We start from the raw sequence: 18,705 nt of genomic DNA on the forward strand, positions 1-18,705 counted from the left end.
TGGTTTGGAGATCAATCAATATCTGAGTTTGGTTGCTTTGTATCTCCTGTGATTTTTTCAGTGAGCTGTTCAGCTCTCGGGGCTGGGCTGTCTCAGGTGTCCATTGTGTGCACTGAGAGGTGCCACCTTCCTGTTCTATTGTTGTGGAATTTATGGATTCCCAAGTGCTTGGCTCAGCACAGAGCAGGGGACAGTCCCCTGGCTCTGGGAGTCCCTGGTTCCCAGGGTATTCCAGAGGGATGGACCCTTCCAGAGGGTCTGTTGCCAACCAGCTACAATTAACCCAAGGAAATTTTCAGATTCCAGAAAGAGACCATGAGGGTGGTAAACAAAACTGAAATTTAATTCCTAACTGGAGCAGGTTTGATCTTAATACTGTCCTGATTGAGTAAAAATGCCACTTGTGAAGCCTTTCAAAGGGAGCTCGTGTTTCTGACAGCACCATCCCAAGTCTGGGCAGATCCGCCCTCAGCCCTGCCTCAGTCACAGACACCACCCCCTGCCCGCTCCCAGGAGGGAATTTGGGACATGTGGCAACCAGTAATTCCAGAATCACCTGGACTGCAAAAGTGCTGTGAGCCCACAGAGTCCCACCAGCCCCAGCACTGCCCAGGCCACCACTGCCCATGTCCCCAAGTGCCACCTCCACGGGGCTGTTAAACCCCTGCAGGGATGGGGATCCACCCCTGCCCTGGGCAGCTGGGCCAGGGCTGGACAGCCCTTTCCAGGAAGGAATTGTTCCCAATATCCCACCTAAACCTCCCCTGGTGCAACTTGAGGCTGTTTCCTCTCGTCCCCTGGGGCACAGCCCGACCCCCTGTCCCGGCTGCCCCTCCTGGCAGGGATTGCAGAGCCAGAAGGTGCCCCCTGAGCCTCCTTTGCTCCAGCTGAGCCCCCCCAGCTCCCTCAGCCCCTCCTGCTGCTCCAACCCCTGCCCAGCTCCATTCCCAGCCCTGGACCTGCTCCAGCCCCTCCGTGTCCTTTTTTGGGGGCCCCAGAACTGCCCCAGCACTGGAGGTGCCTCAGCAGTGCCAGCCCAGGGGGGCAACCCCTGCCCTGGGCCTGGGCCCAAACTGGGGTCCCTGCCACAGTTTAAAATAAAACATTCTTCAAATAAATCTGAATAAAAAATTTACCCAAAGAACCAGCAATAAACACAAGGATGTTTCAGTAGGGGAAGAAAGAGAAATGAGACCAAATTAATAAAGGAATAACAGACTGTTTGCTTCAATTATTTGCCCAAATCTCTATGGAGGTTGGAGGTAAAACAACCACCAGATCTGCTGCAAGGGAGACCACAATGACCCCAGAGCTCAGGAAATCACGTCCTTCCAGACCATTTCTGATGAGGCTCTTCAGCACCTGGGAGCCTTTAGAAGGTCTGAATCCTTCGGGGTCCTCCATCCCTTGGGACAATGTCCCTGGGAATCAGCAGCCCCTGGGAATCAGCAGTCCCTGGGAATCAGCTGCCCATGGGAATCAGCAGCCCATGGGAATCAGCAGTTCCTGGGAATCAGCAGCTCCTGGGAATCAGCAGTCCCTGGGAATCAGCTGCCCCTGGGAATCAGCAGTTCCTGGGAATCAGCAGTCCCTGGGAATCAGCAGTCCCTGGGAATCAGCAGCCCCTGGGAATCAGCAGCTCCTGGGAATCAGCAGCTCTTGGGAATCAGCAGCCCCTGGGAATCAGTAGTCCCTGGGAATCAGCAGCTCCTGGGAATCAGCAGCTCTTGGGAATCAGCAGCCCCTGGGAATCAGTAGTCCCTGGGAATCAGCAGCCCCTGGGAATCAGCTGTCCCTGGGAATCAGCTGCCCCTGGGAATCAGCAGTCCCTGGGAATCAGCAGTCCCTGGGAATCAGCAGCCCCTGGGGCTGTGCAAGGGGCTCTGAGCAGCCCAGGCTGGCTCCACTCAGCAGTCACTTTAATGGGGGTTTGGAAATGTGGCCACTGTAGATAATGTTGTGCTAATGATGTGATTTGAATTCTGTGCTTCTAAACCCTCCGAACGACGCTGTACCTCATTAGTCAAGGTTTCAAACTGGAAGTCATTATTTTAAAAGTCTGTTTGCTGTTTCACTGTCACAGGAAATCAGAAGGACAAAAGGGGGGGAAAGGCACCTCTTCCATTTGCATTGTGTGCAAATGAACTAGAAAGGGTCTGGATCAAGAAATCGGCTCTGCCTGTAAAAACAAAACTAAAGGAGCTTTTCTTTTCATCTCTCAGTGCCATCATCGCCTTTGGCCATCACATCTCCACGTTTCCCAAGATGATATGAGGACACTTCCAGCCTGTGGTGCAAAGCAGGTAACAATCACCCAGGAAAGGCAGAATGGCTTAATTACACCAGAATGGCTTAATTACACCAAAAGTTTAGTTTGACATTGGTTGCAATATTTTAAAATTTAGATTCAATTTGGTGAATAGTTTCAGCCAAAAACCCTCGTATTTTTTGATCTGAATTTCTTTTATTCCTTTGGTGTATTTCAATGTGTCACCTCATTTTGAGAAGTTGCAATAGTCATCGTCAAAGATTAGAAAATTCCCCTCACAATGACCTAACAAAAGGACCGTAGAAGAAAGCACCAGTTTTCCTTGGAGTGCAGCTGTACCCACTTTCTGCAAGGTGAAGATGAAACACTGACTGTGGGATAAATCATGAAACAAGAACAGCAGCCAACGCTGAGAAATACACTTATCTTGCCTAAAACTGGTTTGCTTTCACAGAGCAATGACAAACGGGAGAAATGATCTCTGAGTTGTGTTTGCCCAGACCTGAGCCTGGCTCTGACCTCACACCTGGAGCTGCCTGAGCTGGACCAGCCTCCCCTTTGCTCTCTTTGGGCTCTCCCCCCGTCCCACTAGCCCCACACAGAGCAGGGTCTGGGTTCCAGGTGTGGAGGGGCATTCCTGGGCTGCTCCCAGGAGTCCCTGTGTGACAGCAGAGCCCTCTGACAGCTCCTGTCCCTTTGCCAGCCGTGTCCTTCCTGCCTTTGATAAGGGACAAACCTTTTACAACCCTCTCCCACCAATCCCAGATTAACTTCTTAGCAGAGCTGTGGGAAATGGGCTTGGAAATCCTCACAAACCCCCAGCGTTACAAAAGCAAAGGTTTGCTGGCCAAGGGCTCTGAAGGGAACATTTACTGGGCTTCTTTCCCCAGGAAGTCCAGGCACTGTCCCCTCCTCCATAACCCTCCGTGCCAGGGGCTGGCTGAGGTGCCAGGGGGTGGGTGGGGTGCCAGGGGGTGGGTGAGGTGCCTGGGGGTGCTTGAGGTGCCAGGGGGTGCTTGAGGTGCCAGGGGCTGGCTGAGGTGCCAGGGGGTGGGTGAGGTGCCAGGGGCTGGGTGAGGTACCAGGGGGTGGGTGAGGTGCCAGAGGGTGCTTGAGGTGCCAGGGGGTGCTTGAGGTGCCAGGGGGTGGGTAAGGTGCCAGAGGCTGGGTGAGGTGCCAGGGCATGGGTGAGGTGCCAGGGGGTGGGTGAGGTACCAGGGGCTGGGTGAGGTGCCAGGGGGTGCTTGAGGTGCCAGGGCATGGGTGAGGTGCCAGGGCATGGGTGAGGTGCCAGGGGCTGGGTGAGGTGCCAGGGGCTGGGTGAGGTACCAGGGGCTGGGTGAGGTGCCAGGGCATGGGTGAGGTGCCAGGGGTTAGGTGAGATGCCAGGGGGTGGGTGAGGTGCCATCCCCTCCCCAGGACAGCAGCCCTTGTTGGAGCCTGTGGGAAGGGAAGTGTGGTGGGCAATAAATCACTGCTCTTGATGGCCCTGTTGGACCTGGTGGGACAACCCTCCATGCCAGTGCTGGGAACTCCTCAGTGCCCACTGGGCAGGGGGGACACAGGACATGGGGGGCTGAAGAGAGTCCAGAGGCCACAGGGGTGCTCTGGAGCCAGGCTGGGACAGTTGGGGGGGGTCACCTGGAGAAGAGAAGGCTCCAGGGACACCTGAGAGCCCCTGGCAGGGCCTGAAGGGGCTCCAGGAGAGCTGGAGAGGGACTGGGGACAAGGGATGGAGGGACAGGACACAGGGAATGGCTTCCCACTGCCAGAGGGCAGGGATAGGTGGGATATTGGGAAGGAATTGGTGTCTGGGAGGGTGGGCAGTCCCTGGCACAGGTTGGGCAGAGAAGCTGTGGCTGCCCCAGCCCTGGGAGTGTCCCAGGCCAAGCTGGGTGAGAAGAGACCTGAGAGTTGATCTCATTCCAACACCTGCCATGGCAGGGACACCTCCCACCAGCCCAGGCTGCTCCAAGCCCTGTCCAGCCTGGCCTGGGACACTCCCAGGGCTGGGGCAGCCACAGCTTCTCTGGGCAAGGCATGAGAACATTGAAGGGAGAACTAGAAAACAGGGACAACACAACAAAATTTACAAGTTCTGGAAAAACTTGCCTGAAAAAGACAAATATGGAATAGGGAAACCTCCCTCACTGTGGATACATTAACCCAGAGGAAGACAAGGGTTGCTCATGGGGTCTGTGTATTTGTGAGTGTTCCTCTTAAAAGAAAAGGTTCTTTATTGTCTCAGGCAAGGAAATTCTGAGATGTGCTTGGTGGAGGTTCAAACAGGAAAGGCTGCCCATAGAAAGCAATCTCATGAGAATTCAAGTTTCAACTTGGTACAGAAAATGTAATTACATGTGGCAAACACTGCCCTGCTTGAACTCCTAAATGATGAGTGGCTGATTCTCTAAAAATTACCCTCTTAGGAACTGATGAAAAGGGACAAAATCTGCATCCACTCTCTCACAGTGACCCTGCTTGGAGGCTGAGAATATCATGGCAATGGCCTGAGCTGTTCCTATCAAACCCAAACCCACTTCTGCCCTGGCACCCTCTGGAACAGGATTATTACCATGGAACCCACTTCTGCCCTGGCACCCTCTGGAACAGGATTATTACCATGGAACCCACTTCTGCCCTGGCACCCTCTGGAACAGGATTATTACCATGGAGACTTCACACAAAAATAGTCAGAGTGATCCTAATTAACAGGCATTAAGTCTTTCCATCACAAGACATTCAGAGTCTGCCACAGTAACTGTTAAACCCAGTTCCAAACGCGTGGATCAGACACTGCTGGTTTCAAGGCTGAAGCTTCTGTTCAGGTGAGTTGCCTGAGCCCCAGAGCCACGAAGGTGTCCCCAGTCCCCAGGAGGGGCAGCAGCCAAGCCCAGCAGGAGCTGGGGCCAGGCAGGTGTAGAGTTAATTCTGAGAGGGTTCTACTGACACAGCCATGCTCAGCCATGAGCTGGCCCTGGGGCACCAGTGCCCTGCTGGCAGCAGCTCTGCGTGCCCAGCTGGCTCAGCACTCTGGGCCAGCACCACCTGGAGCTGCAGGAGCCTGGCAGGGACCTGGGGGGGACAGAGGCTGTGGGGCCTGGAGGGCTCCTGCCACCTCAGGGCACTTGTCTGGGACAGAGATTTCCACTTCAATCTGTCAGAGAATCAGAGACTCCCAGAATTATTTGGGTTGGAGGGACCTCAAACCCAACCCAGTGCCACCCCTGCCATGGCAGGGACACCTCCCACCAGCCCAGGCTGCTCCAAGCCCTGTCCAACCTGGCCTGGGACACTCCCAGGGCTGGGGCAGCCACAGCTTCTCTGGGCACCTGTGCCAGGGCCTGCCCAGCCTCTCAGGGAAGGATTTGTCCCTGAAATAAGACATGATCTCCTTCTCCAACTTCAAGCTTGGCCACTGAAAGCCCCAGTAAATTAACCAGCCAAGTTTGGAAAATGGTCCTGCAATTGCCAACTATGGAACCAGCCTTGGTATTCAGCTAGTTGGCATTTAATCTGCTTTTTAACAATAAATGGGTAAAAAGAACCTACTGGGAAAAATAATCCTATTTTGTGTTTATGAACATGGAAACCAGTTCATTAAATCACAGCTTTTTGTAAGGATGTGGTAAAATCCTCTGCGACATCAGCACATCCCCTGATCTGGTGTTCCTGCACGGCAGGGCAGAGGAACAGGAGCTGTGCCAAGTCCCACCTCCCTGGAGGGGGCAGAGCATCAATCCTCACAATATGGGAATGTGGTTTGCAGGAACAGAAGAACAGCCCATAATGAGTCAAGCTCTGCTGACTCTGCTGTCCATAATGACCCTCCTGTTCCTCGAGGACTGACGGATTCCAAGGTCTTTGCAAACAGCTCTTCCCTGTGGTTGCATCTCTGCCTTTCCTCGTTTCCTCCTGATGGAATTCCAGGAGCAATCCCCAGTTAGGTTTGGCTCCTGCCCTGCTGACTCTGGTGGGAGGTTTGCCAAGTAGAGACAACAAAATGTGCTCCACAGCCTTGTGTTTGTGAGGGGAACACCTGGAGATCCCAGCGGGAAGGAGTGTCTGACACTGGCACACCAGTGACCCCTCAGTGTTGGCCTCCTCATCACCCTGAGAAGGTTCCCCCCTCCAGACAGAAATAATAGATTGGTTTGGACTGGAAAAACCCTCTGAGACCACCAAGTCCAACCATTCCCCAGCACTGCCAAGACCAGGCACAGGCAGCTCTCAGGTGGACGAGGAACTCAGTTCCTGATCACACTGTGAGGGTTCCTAAGAATGGAGGGTCTCATAAAGCAGGTTGCAGTCAGGAAAGAGATTAGTAATTAAAAAAAAATCATATAATTTCCAAAGATTAGATTTTTACAGTATCAGACTGAAATATTTCAGGCTTTGATATCTTAAAGTGCTTCATCTCCATCTTCAGTAAATCCCTTTTTATGTAGGAGTGACACTTTCCATATTCAGATCAACACACATTTGCAAACACAGAGGGGGCAGTGGCTGCACAGATCCAATTGGAATGAAAATTAAGGGAATTTGCAGTTTAGAATCTTTCTTGCACCCAGACTCTTTAGAAAACTGTTTCAATTTGAAGTACATTTCCACCCTCTCATTTTGATTTACTCTGGATGCATCCAGAAAGCCCCTTGTTCCTTTCCATGGGAGTTTCAGGTGGATGTGGAGAATCCACCGTTCCTTTTGGTGGAAGTGGAGCCTCTGCAGACTCGGATCAGGTGGTTCCAAGGGTGGGGCTCCCACCCAGCCCAGCAAAGGCTCCCACAGCAGAGGGTGCTTTGGGGGTGCTGGTTCTGCCTCAGGAGAACTGAGACCAAAGCCCATTTCTAACCCCCCTGGCTCATGGCAGGAGACCCTGAGGAGATGTTTTCCTCCGTGCTCTTTTATTTCCACTGCAATTTTTACTTGTCCTCCTTGTTCCACATTTGCCTGAAGGCAAAGGCATCAGGTGAGAAAAAATGACCAAGGTTTAAAAACCACCGAACAGCCTCCTGATGTTTGAGCTCAATTCTCACAACAGGAGGAGATAAAAATGGAGGAAAAAATGATCCCAGACAGATTGTGTGTCCTGGAATGACCTTGCAGAAACCCAAAGGGTAAGTTGTCCTGGATGATTTTGTCTTTTAAAGGATTTCTTCCCCATTTCCAGTACAAGTCAGGGTATAAGAGATCCCTGAGATTTATTTTTTTTTTCCTCCACATTACTCTCCCTTTTCATTTATTTCTGGCTTTTGGGTGCTAAAAGGTGGGATTTGTTCCCTAAGCCTTCCCCAATTCCGCTGGAAGTTGCGGTGAATCCCTTTGTTCTCACACATTCCCTGTAACGTCTCTCCCTAACAATGGGATTTTCGGGTCCATCCTGTCCCATTCATCTGGGGCCACTTATCTCCGCCAGCTTTGGCTTTGCACACTCACCTTCCTGTGCCTGGGAACCAACTCCCCGTTCACGCTCTGCCCATCGCCATGGAAACCTGGAAATGGGAGAGAAAGTTTCCTAATTGGCTGGACGTGCCACAGCGCTCCCTGCACGGTGCAAAGAGGGAATTCCGATGGCCAGGAGGGGAACAGCAAGGGCAAATCCCCACTAACTGGGCATCTCTGCAGCCATCCTCACCTTTGTGAGGCTGGAAATCATCTCTGCTGGTCTCCGGGGATGCTGGAAGGGTCCCAGCCAGGCTGGACAGGGCTTGGGGGTGTCTCTGCCCATGGCAGGGGTGGCACTGGGTGGGCTTTACAATCCCTTCCAACCCAGACTGGTGTAGGATTCCAGGATTCCAAAGAGCCTTTCCTTCTTTCTGTCTTTTTTTCCCTTTTCCCTCCTTTCCTGTGGCACTCAGAGCTGGCAGCAGTTCCATCCAACAGGGTTCCACTCCTGGAGCAGCCCCGAGTGTCCCTCAGCACAGTCTCCAGCAGGGAACATCCACGTCCTGTGACACCAGAGGGCAGTTCAGCTCAGCCCAGACCCCGTGTCTGACACTGTTCCCTGCCCACCGGCACCAGCTGGCCCTGCTGTACCAGCCTGGCTGGTCCCGAGCCCCCTCCCTTCCCAGTTCCCCTGGGATGAGCCTCCTGAGTCCTGGCCAGCGGCTCAGGGACTGGGAGCAAAACATCCCATGGAAAAGGCAAAGGTTTAGTGCTGTAAGGAGGGACCACCCTGGGAGGGACCAGCCCCGACCCTCCCACTCCAGGATGGGACAGGAGAGGCGTTCCCAGAGGAGAAAGGACCATCAGGACAACCTGACCTGTCCCTGACTGCACTGGGGCACAAGGACAGCAGCCAGTGGAGAGCCAAGGTGGGTACAGAACCTCTGCTGTCAGAGGGAATGTCCCATCAGGAGCAGGATGGCATTCCTGCCGGGGCACAAGGACAGCAGCCAGTGGAGAGCCAAGGTGGGTACAGAACCTCTGCTGTCAGAGGGAATGCCCCATCAGGAGCAGGATGGCATTCCTGCCGGGGCACAAGGACAGCAGCCAGTGGAGAGCCAAGGTGGGTACAGAACCTCTGCTGTCAGAGGGAATGCCCCATCAGGAGCAGGATGGCATTCCTGCTGGGGTACAAGGACAGCAGCCAGTGGAGAGCCAAGGTGGGTACAGAACCTCTGCTGTCAGAGGGAATGCCCCATCAGGAGCAGGATGGCATTCCTGCTGGGGCACAAGGACAGCAGCCAGTGGAGAGCCAAGGTGGGTACAGAACCTCTGCTGTCAGAGGGAATGCCCCATCAGGAGCAGGATGGCATTCCTGCTGCCAAGGGCAGTCTGGAGAAGGGGATTTGCCTGGGATGGTTTGAATCCATGAACCTCCTTGTTGTGCCAGTCACTCCCCTGAGGTTCCTGGTCTCTCAGGTCGCACTGAGGCTTTTTCCAAGACAATCTCCTTCGAATTTCCTTGATTTCTGAATTTCTTTTTCCAGTTGAGCCTGTTGGGCTGTAAGAGCTGCTCTCCCAGTCCCGGGTGCCTCCTCATGTGCAGGTGAGTTCCCGGGGAGGTAAATCCTGGGCCATTTGGGTTTGTGAGGAGCTGGTGAAGTTGGTAAAGCTGAGTCAGGTACAGCCCTTTTTCCTCACTGTTCTGCAGTATTTTCTGTTTATGGATTTATGGAAATTTGGGTTTTTAATCAGCACACAACCCCAAGAACTTTCAGATTCTGTGACAGTTATAAATAATTAAAATCTGGGGAAGGAGGGGGTGTTAATAGGCTGGAAAGTTTTGTAACAGCTCTGCTGTATGTTCTCCACCTGCCCTGCGATGCTGGAAAAGCTTTTTCTGAACACAGATGGGCTCAGGCCAGGAAATCACTAACAGAGTGGAACAAGTTGAATTACAATCGGTTCTTTCGTGCCAGGTTTCTAATCTGAGCCCTGCGAGGTGTTAAGTGCTCTCGGCTCCCGCTGGAATGAGGGTTGATGGCGTTCGGCTCCCGCCTGGATGGGGCTGCAGCTGTAACCACAGCTGGGGGCACGGGGGCACCTCCGAGGGGCAGCTCTGGGGCTGAATCCGTAACCACAGCTGGGGGCACGGGGGCACCTCCGAGGGGCAGCTCTGGGGCTGAATCCGTAACCACAGCTGGGGGCACGGGGGCACCTCCGAGGGGCGGCTCTGGGGCTGCAGCTGTAACCACAGCTGGGGGCACGGGGGCACCTCCGAGGGGCAGCTCTGGGGCTGAATCCGTAACCACAGCTGGGGGCACGGGGGCAGCTCCTCAGAGCGGCTCTGGGGCTGAATCCGTAACCGCAGCTGGGGGCACGGGGGCAGCTCCTCAGAGCGGCTCTGGGGCTGAATCCGTAACCGCAGCTGGGGGCACGGGGGCAGCTCCTCAGAGCGGCTCTGGGGCTGAATCTGTAACCGCAGCTGGGGGCACGGGGGCACCTCCGAGGGGCAGCTCTGGGGCTGAATCCGTAACCACAGCTGGGGGCACGGGGGCACCTCCGAGGGGCAGCTCTGGGGCTGAATCCGTAACCACAGCTGGGGGCAGCACCCACAGTCACAACCTCGGGGCACGGGGGCACCTCCGAGGGGCAGCTCTGGGGCTGAATCCGTAACCACAGCTGGGGGCACGGGGGCACCTCCGAGGGGCAGCTCTGGGGCTGAATCCGTAACCACAGCTGGGGGCAGCACCCACAGTCACAACCTCGGGGCACGGGGGCACCTCCGAGGGGCAACTCTGGGGCTGAATCTGTAACCACAGCTGGGGGCAGCACCCACAGTCACAACCTCGGGGCACGGGGGCACCTCCGAGGGGCGGCTCTGGGGCTGAATCTGTAACCACAGCTGGGGGCACGGGGGCACCTCCGAGGGGCGGCTCTGGGGCTGCACCCACAGTCACAGCTGAGGGCACGGGGGCAGCACCCACAGTCACAGGTGGGGGCACGGGGGCAGCTCCTCAGAGCGGCTCTGGGGCTGCAGCTGTAACCACAGCTGGGGGCACGGGGGCACCTCCGAGGGGCGGCTCTGGGGCTCCACCCAACAGTGAAGGGCGGAGAGGCTGGAGCCGAGCAGAGCCTGTGCCACCAGAGAGCAGGTGTGGATTGGCAGCAGGTCCTGGGCTGGACACAGCCAGAGCCACGTTAACAGCAGGGCCAACAGCGAGAGCTGCGTGTACATCACAGAACCCAGATGGGTTGGGTTGGAGGGACCTCAGAGCCCACCCAGTGCCACCCCTGCCATGGGCAGGGACACCTCCCACCCGCCCAGGCTGCTCCAAGCCCTGTCCAGCCTGGCCTGGGACACTCCCAGGGATGGGGTGTCATTTTTATGTGTACATATATATATATATATAAACACACACACACACCCCTTATAAGCCCCATTTCCTATTCACCAACCCCTGAAAAAGCCAAGAGCAGCTTCTGAGCCCTTCTGAGCGCTGTTTCTCCGGGGCAGGGTCGTGTCCTGGGGCCCCAGCAGAGTCCTCTCCTCCTGCCCCCCACCCGTCTGGGGAAGGAGCTGTCCCCTCCCTGGGGCTGCTCGGGGACAGCCACTGCCTGTTCCTCTGGGCTGCTCCTCTGCAGAGCTTGTCAAGGGCTGCCTTGCTCAAAGAACAACGAAAAAAGGAAGACGAGAGAAAGGAAAACCGAATGGCAAAATTGAAATTAACATAAAAAATGAAAAATGAATGGAAAAATTGAAACAAAGATGGAAAAACAGGCAAAGCCTTTGTGTGCAATTTCCTTTGGGGGGACTCACCAGTGACCCTCTGAGAGCTGTGACAGGGTGACAATGCCATGCACATACATATAATGTTATATACAATTATTATATAATTGATAATTATTATCAGATATAATAATAATAATAACAATAATAATAATAATAATTATTATTATTATTAAATAAATATAACAGATAATCATATAAATCATTAAACCACATTTAATCACCTGTGAAAATGTCCATTTGCATCTTTAAGTTCCTCCTTTGGGGTTCCTTTATTCAAATGCAGGTTCCTGAGGGGGTTCAAGGATTTTTGTGGTGAGGGTTTTTTTGTATTTGTTTTTTTTTTCTGGTAGTTTTTTTTCCTGTTTATCCTACAAGAAGAAAATCAGGTTAACGAGCTACAGACAGGAGTGGAGCTTCATTCGTAGCATCTCATATGGGGAGGGGGCTTTGATGGGCAAAGAATTCCAGACATTACTTTTTTTAACCTTGTCAGGGAGACACCTTCCAAATGCACAGTTTTGGGTGTTCTTAAATAATAAAAATATTAATATTAATATTAATAATAATAGCAATAATAATAACAGCAATAATAATAATGATAGCAATAATAATAATAATAGCAATAATAATAGCAATAATAATAATAACAGCAATAATAATAATAATAATAATGATAATAATAATAATAGCAATAATAATAGCAATAATAATAACAGCAATAATAATAATGATAGCAATAATAATAATAGCAATAATAATAGCAATAATAATAATAACAGCAATAATAATAATAGCAATAATAATAATAATAGCAATAATAATAGCAATAATAATAATAATAGCAATAATAATAATAACAGCAATAATAATAATAGCAATAATAATAACAGCAATAATAATAATAATAATAGCAATAATAATAGCAATAATAATAATAGCAATAATAATAATAGCAATAATAACAGCAATAATAATAATAATAATAGCAATAATAATAATAACAGCAATAATAATAATAGCAATAATAATAATAGCAATAATAATAACAGCAATAATAATAATAATAATGATAATAATAATAGCAATAATAATAGCAATAATAATAATAACAGCAATAATAATAATAATAGCAATAATAATAATAATAGCAATAATAATAGCAATAATAATAATAACAGCAATAATAATAATAATAATAATAAAAATAGCAATAATAATAATAGCAATAATAATAATAATAGCAATAATAATAGCAATAATAATAATAGCAATAATAATAACAGCAATAATAATAATAAACAATAATAATAAACAATACTAATACCAATAATAATCCCAGCTACCCTTAAAGGAGCCTGCACTCGGTTCTTTCTGTCTCTGACACGGCCCAGAGCTCAGCTCTGTGATAAATGTAGCATTACTCTGCCTTCCTGAATGGAACAAGTAGGAATTAGTCTACTCTAAAGACCAGAACTGGAGTTTATTTTACTGGACACAGTTCATAAGAGCAAGAAATGCCCCACTCTGCTCCACTGCTTTCCAAAATGAGTGATGAGAGAGAGAACAAGGTGTTTTTTTTCCATTTTCACTCTCTGCTTTCTCTCCCCATGCCTCTATTTTCTATTTGAGATGTCCAGGGATGTCACGTTTCAAGAACAACCTCAAATTAACTCCCTACTTTATTTCTTCTCTACTTTCCAGCACAGCTGGACCCTCACCTTTTCCTGCCTGTGTGGATGTGGCACTTGGGGCCATGGGGCAGTGATGGCCTTGGCAGTGCTGGGGCAGGGCTGGACTGGATGGGCTTGGAGGCTTTTCCAGCCTAAATGACTCTGGGAACTATCCCTTGAGAACTACATTCTTTTGGTGTGGTTTGCACTCCCCTCCTCGGCACCACCGGGGTGGTTTCCCTTCCAGACACTGAGGAACAGGTAAAGAAATGCAGACACCTCGGGGCACACACCCTCACCCCTCTCCCTCCCCATGCCAGGAGTGGTGGCTGGCACAGAACTGAGGGGAGAACAAACACCTTCCTCTCCCTGGAAGATCTGCATGTGTCACATTGCCTGGGGAACCTGCTTTGGGCTGGGAGGGACCTTCAAGGCCACCCCATCCCACCCCCTGCCCTGGGGAGCTGCACCTCCTGTGCAACAACTGCCAGGGCTGGGCCCTCTGAAATGGGCACAGAAACACAGCAGGGAGAGACAAAGCTGCAAAGAGCTGCCCCTTGGCAGAGCCAGGGGTGCCCTGCAGTTTGTGCCACATTCCCTGCCTCAGACCAAATATCCCAATGATCACTGCCTGTTCTTGGCTGAGAGCACCTGGAATGTCCCACCTGCTTGGGGATGGCCCCTCTCCTGGGAGCATCCCCAGATGGAATGTCTTTCCTTGCCTTGGCCCCTTCCAGCCCTTGGTTCCTGCAGCTCCTGCTGAGGCTGGAGGACCTGCCAGAGCACCACAGCTCCCCTTCCAGCACAGCTTTGCCAGGGGACACTCCTGTTAATGGACATCCTATTTCTCATCCTCTGCCCTTCCAAAGATTATTGCAAAGTGTGGGAAATTCACCTTCAGGGCTGTGCACTTTGGCTGATAAGGGAGTGACGAGTCTCAGACAAGTTTTGGCCCTTTTGCCACCAAAGGGACTGTTTTCTTTAGTAAAGTGAGGCCCTGCCTGCTGGGGTGACATTGCTCTTCTCCTTGTGCTGCCCTCAGCAGCTTGGGAGGTTCCAAACTGAGGAGTTACCCTTCAGTGGAACAGAAAGGAGGAGCTTTGATTTCCTCTGGATGTCTTCATGTCACTGTTGTCTGAGCCAATACTTCAGGGCCAGTTGGTAAGTGCAAACCAGGTGATTCTTCCCGTTTTGGTCTGACACACAATATCTACTTTTTGCTCTGGGCTAACTGGAATTTATGTTATGTACAGATGTAATAATATCACCATCTCTCCTATAGTAGGTGTTATGGGTTCACCCAGGTGGGCCGGGATTTAGGCTCTGAAGTCTGGACTAGGCTGAAGCTGTCAGCTGACTTGAGCTGGGCTGAGCCAACAGCTGACCCCTTCTAGCCAGTAATTCTGTATTCCATCCCACACTATGGCATCATCTCCAGGGCAGCAGGAACCAGTGTGGGAGTGGTTAAGGAGTCACTTCTCAGCCTCCTCTTGGGAGGACACACGATGCTGTCCCAGGGGGGATGGAGAGGACCAGGCCCACCACTGGCTCACAGGGTACCTCAGGAAAGTAAAATGTGTTGTTCTGGGTCTCTCCTTTCTGCTTGGGTTTGTCTCCCTGGGGAATAAGCTTCTTCTTAAGTAATGTGTAGTTAGGACAGTAGAGTTTGTGTGTTCATTATGAAGTTGAGGTGGGGAACTTGTTGTTGCAGACTTGTGTGAGTGAATATTTGTACTCTCTTCTAATTGTCTCTTTCTTTCTGTGAAAAATATATGTAGATTTAGTATAAATGCAGTTTGAAGTGTTTTTTTTCCTTTCCCCTCTCTTTTCCTCCCTTTCCCTGGTGTTAGGAGGGAGGCTTTTCTCTCTGTGCTTGGGGGGATTGGCAGTTGCTTATCTCAAACCAAGACAGTAGGTTATACAAGCAGAGCAATTTTTAAATGGACTCTTTACCCTCAGTGCTATTACTCAGACCCAACTATTCCTACCCAAACTTTGGTTTCTTGTGTTACTTTAATCAATTTTTAGCATTGGCAGTAAGGAGAAAGACAATGGAGACAATGTCCTGGCTCTGCAGTGCACCTTTACCATCTGAACTGCAGATAATGGTTCCATTCAGTGCCAGGCTGTTCCCAGGGCTCTGTGCCCTCTGGGGCATTCGGGCCATACCAGGGAAGGGCAGGTTGGAAGTGGCCTCAGGAGTGGGAGGTCCCCAGCTGGACTCCAGCTGAGGGCTTGGCCATCTGGCCACGTTCCTGCTGGTGCAGCCCAGGAGGAGCTGCAGGAGCTGGAAGGTCCCTTCCCACCCAAACCCTTCTGTGACTCTTCAGTTCCTCATCCCTTGTGTTATTCACTGACGCTGCTGCAGAATCGTTGGAGAAGAAAAGGATGTTTTGCATGTAGAAAACAAAAAGGATCTGTCTGTAAAAACTTCATTGCTACTGCTTGTTTTTGAAATGTCCCCCGTGGCAAGGTGAAGTTTTACCAACGTGTTCCCTTTCTTACTGAAACACCTTTGAAGTCAGCCACAACTTCAGCTTCCCTTTGCTCTCCTGCTGCCTGGCTGGAGTGTGATTGAGCTAAACCAATATATCCATCAGGGACTGCTGATCCCTGGTGTCATAAAGGCAATGTTGGAGCAAGAGGTTTGATAAATCGCCTTTCATGGCTTCCAGGTCAATAAATATATATATGTGTGTGTGATAAACCCATGGAGGAGGTTCAGATTAATGAGGTTGATGTCAAAGGCCACACCAATACCTGCAGGCATCGACCTCAGAACCACAACAACTGAAGCATTTTCATTGAGAAAAAGCAGCTTCACCAAAATAAAAGGATTTCTTGGTAATGTGCTGATTTTGTTCAATTTTAAGCATCACTCTGTTTCACTGAAATAAAGATGTCTTGTTACCTTTACTTCAAGTGTATAATTTCCCAGAGACCTGTCATATTAATTTGATGCTATTTACTCTTATATTTGATTATGTTGTTTTGACACATGTCAAGTGTCATATGTCAAAGTGTTATAATATTTATCCCACAGGAAACTGGAGCTTTCCATATCTGCACAGTTGAGGATTAAATATGAAACATCTCAGAATGAGGATGGAAATAGCTCTGTGAGCCCTGGAAGAGCCTGTCAGAAGGAAATGCCAGACTGCAGCCTCCTCCAGAGCAGGGCAGGGCAGAGCAGGGCAGGGCAGAACAGGGCAGGGCAGAGCAGGGCAGGGCAGGGCAGGGCAGGGCAGGGCAGGGCAGGGCAGGGCAGGGCAGAGCAGGGCAGGGCAGGGCAGGGCAGGGCAGAGCAGGGCAGGGCAGAGCAGGGCAGAGCAGAGCAGGGCAGGGCAGGGCAGGGCAGAGCAGGGCAGGGCAGGGCAGGGCAGGGCAGGGCAGGGCAGAGCAGGGCAGGGCAGGGCAGAGCAGAGCAGAGCAGGGCAGGGCAGGGCAGGGCAGAGCAGGGCAGGGCAGGGCAGGGCAGGGCAGAGCAGGGCAGGGCAGGGCAGGGCAGGGCAGGGCAGGGCAGAGCAGGGCAGGGCAGGGCAGGGCAGGGCAGAGCAGAGCAGGGCAGGGCAGGGCAGGGCAGAGCAGGGCAGGGCAGGGCAGGGCAGGGCAGGGCAGGGCAGAGCAGGGCAGGGCAGGGCAGGGCAGGGCAGGGCAGAGCAGGGCAGGGCAGGGCAGAGCAGAGCAGAGCAGAGCAGGACAGAGCAGGGCAGGGCAGGGCAGGGCAGAGCAGGGCAGGGCAGGGCAGGGCAGAGCAGGGCAGGGCAGGGCAGGACAGGGCAGAGCAGGGCAGGGCAGGGCAGGGCAGGGCAGGGCAGGGCAGAGCAGAGCAGAGCAGGGCAGGGCAGGGCAGAGCAGGGCAGGGCAGGGCAGGGCAGAGCAGAGCAGGGCAGGGCAGGGCAGGGCAGGGCAGGGCAGGGCAGAGCAGGGCAGGACAGAGCAGAGCAGGACAGAGCAGGGCAGAGCAGGGCAGGGCAGGGCAGGGCAGAGCAGGGCAGGACAGAGCAGAGCAGGACAGAGCAGGGCAGAGCAGGGCAGGGCAGGGCAGGGCAGAGCAGAGCAGAGCAGGGCAGGGCAGGGCAGAGCAGGGCAGGACAGAGCAGGGCAGAGCAGGGCAGGGCAGGGCAGGGCAGAGCAGGGCAGGACAGAGCAGGGCAGAGCAGGGCAGGACAGAGCAGGGCAGGGCAGGGCAGAGCAGGGCAGAGCAGGGCAGGGCAGGGCAGAGCAGGGCAGGGCAGGGCAGGACAGAGCAGGGCAGGGCAGGGCAGGGCAGAGCAGGGCAGGGCAGGGCAGGACAGGGCAGAGCAGGGCAGGGCAGGGCAGGGCAGGGCAGGGCAGAGCAGGGCAGGGCAGGGCAGGGCAGAGCAGGGCAGGACAGAGCAGGGCAGAGCAGGGCAGGGCAGAGCAGGGCAGGACAGAGCAGGGCAGGGCAGAGCAGGGCAGGACAGAGCAGGGCAGGGCAGGGCAGGGCAGAGCAGGGCAGGGCAGGGCAGGGCAGGGCAGGGCAGGGCAGGACAGGGCAGAGCAGGGCAGGGCAGGGCAGGACAGGGCAGGGCAGGGCAGGGTAGAGCAGGGCAGGGCAGGGCAGGGCAGGGCAGAGCAGGGCAGGGCAGGGCAGGGCAGGGCAGGGCAGGACAGGGCAGAGCAGGGCAGGGCAGGGCAGGACAGGGCAGGGCAGGGCAGGGCAGGGTAGAGCAGGGCAGGGCAGGGCAGGGCAGGGCAGAGCAGGGCAGGGCAGGGCAGGGCAGGGCAGGGCAGGGCAGAGCAGGGCAGGGCAGGGCAGGGCAGGGCAGAGCAGAGCAGAGCAGAGCAGGGCAGGGCAGGGCAGGGCAGACCAGGACAGGGCAGAGCAGAGCAGAGCAGGGCAGAGTAGGGCAGAGCAGAGCAGAGCAGAGCAGGGCAGAGCAGGGCAGAGTAGGGCAGAGCAGAGCAGGGCAGAGCAGAGCAGGGCAGAGTAGGGCAGGGCAGGGCAGAGCAGGGCAGGGCAGGGCAGAGCAGAGCAGAGCAGGGCAGGGCAGGGCAGGGCAGAGCAGGGCAGAGCAGGGCAGGGCAGGGCAGAGCAGGGCAGGGCAGGGCAGAGCAGAGCAGGGCAGAGCAGAGCAGAGCAGAGCAGGGCAGGGCAGAGCAGGGCAGGGCAGGGCAGGGCAGGGCAGAGCAGGGCAGAGCAGAGCAGAGCAGAGCAGGGCAGGGCAGGGCAGAGCAGGGCAGGGCAGAGCAGGGAAGAGCAGGGCAGGGCAGAGCAGGGCAGAGCAGAGCAGAGCAGAGCAGGGCAGGGCAGAGCAGAGCAGGGCAGGGCAGAGCAGAGCAGGGCAGAGCAGAGCAGAGCAGGGCAGGGCAGGGCAGAGCAGAGCAGGGCAGAGCAGGGCAGAGCAGGGCAGGGCAGAGCAGGGCAGGGCAGAGCAGGGCAGAGCAGGGCAGAGCAGGGCAGGGCAGGGCAGAGCAGGGCAGGGCAGAGCAGGACAGAGCAGAGAAGGGCAGAGTAGAGCAGAGCAGAGCAGGGCAGGGCAGAGCAGGGCAGGGCAGAGCAGAGCAGAGCAGGGCAGGGCAGGGCAGAGCAGGGCAGAGCAGGGCAGGGCAGGGCAGGGCAG

The 18,705-nt window shown here is 53.6% G+C and overlaps 1 long non-coding RNA gene across 1 annotated transcript; it reads left to right on the plus strand.

Moving 5' to 3' along the window:
* Positions 1-8,259: 8,259 nt before the first annotated feature.
* On the plus strand, positions 8,260-13,556 carry LOC139673566 (uncharacterized). The gene is made up of 3 exons (XR_011698142.1): positions 8,260-8,971; positions 9,202-9,260; positions 13,149-13,556. It is a non-coding gene; the product is annotated as an uncharacterized lncRNA (long non-coding RNA).
* Positions 13,557-18,705: the final 5,149 nt, after the last annotated feature.

Source organism: Pithys albifrons, chromosome 6, assembly GCF_047495875.1.
Source record: "Pithys albifrons albifrons isolate INPA30051 chromosome 6, PitAlb_v1, whole genome shotgun sequence".
NCBI lineage: Eukaryota > Metazoa > Chordata > Aves > Passeriformes > Thamnophilidae > Pithys > Pithys albifrons.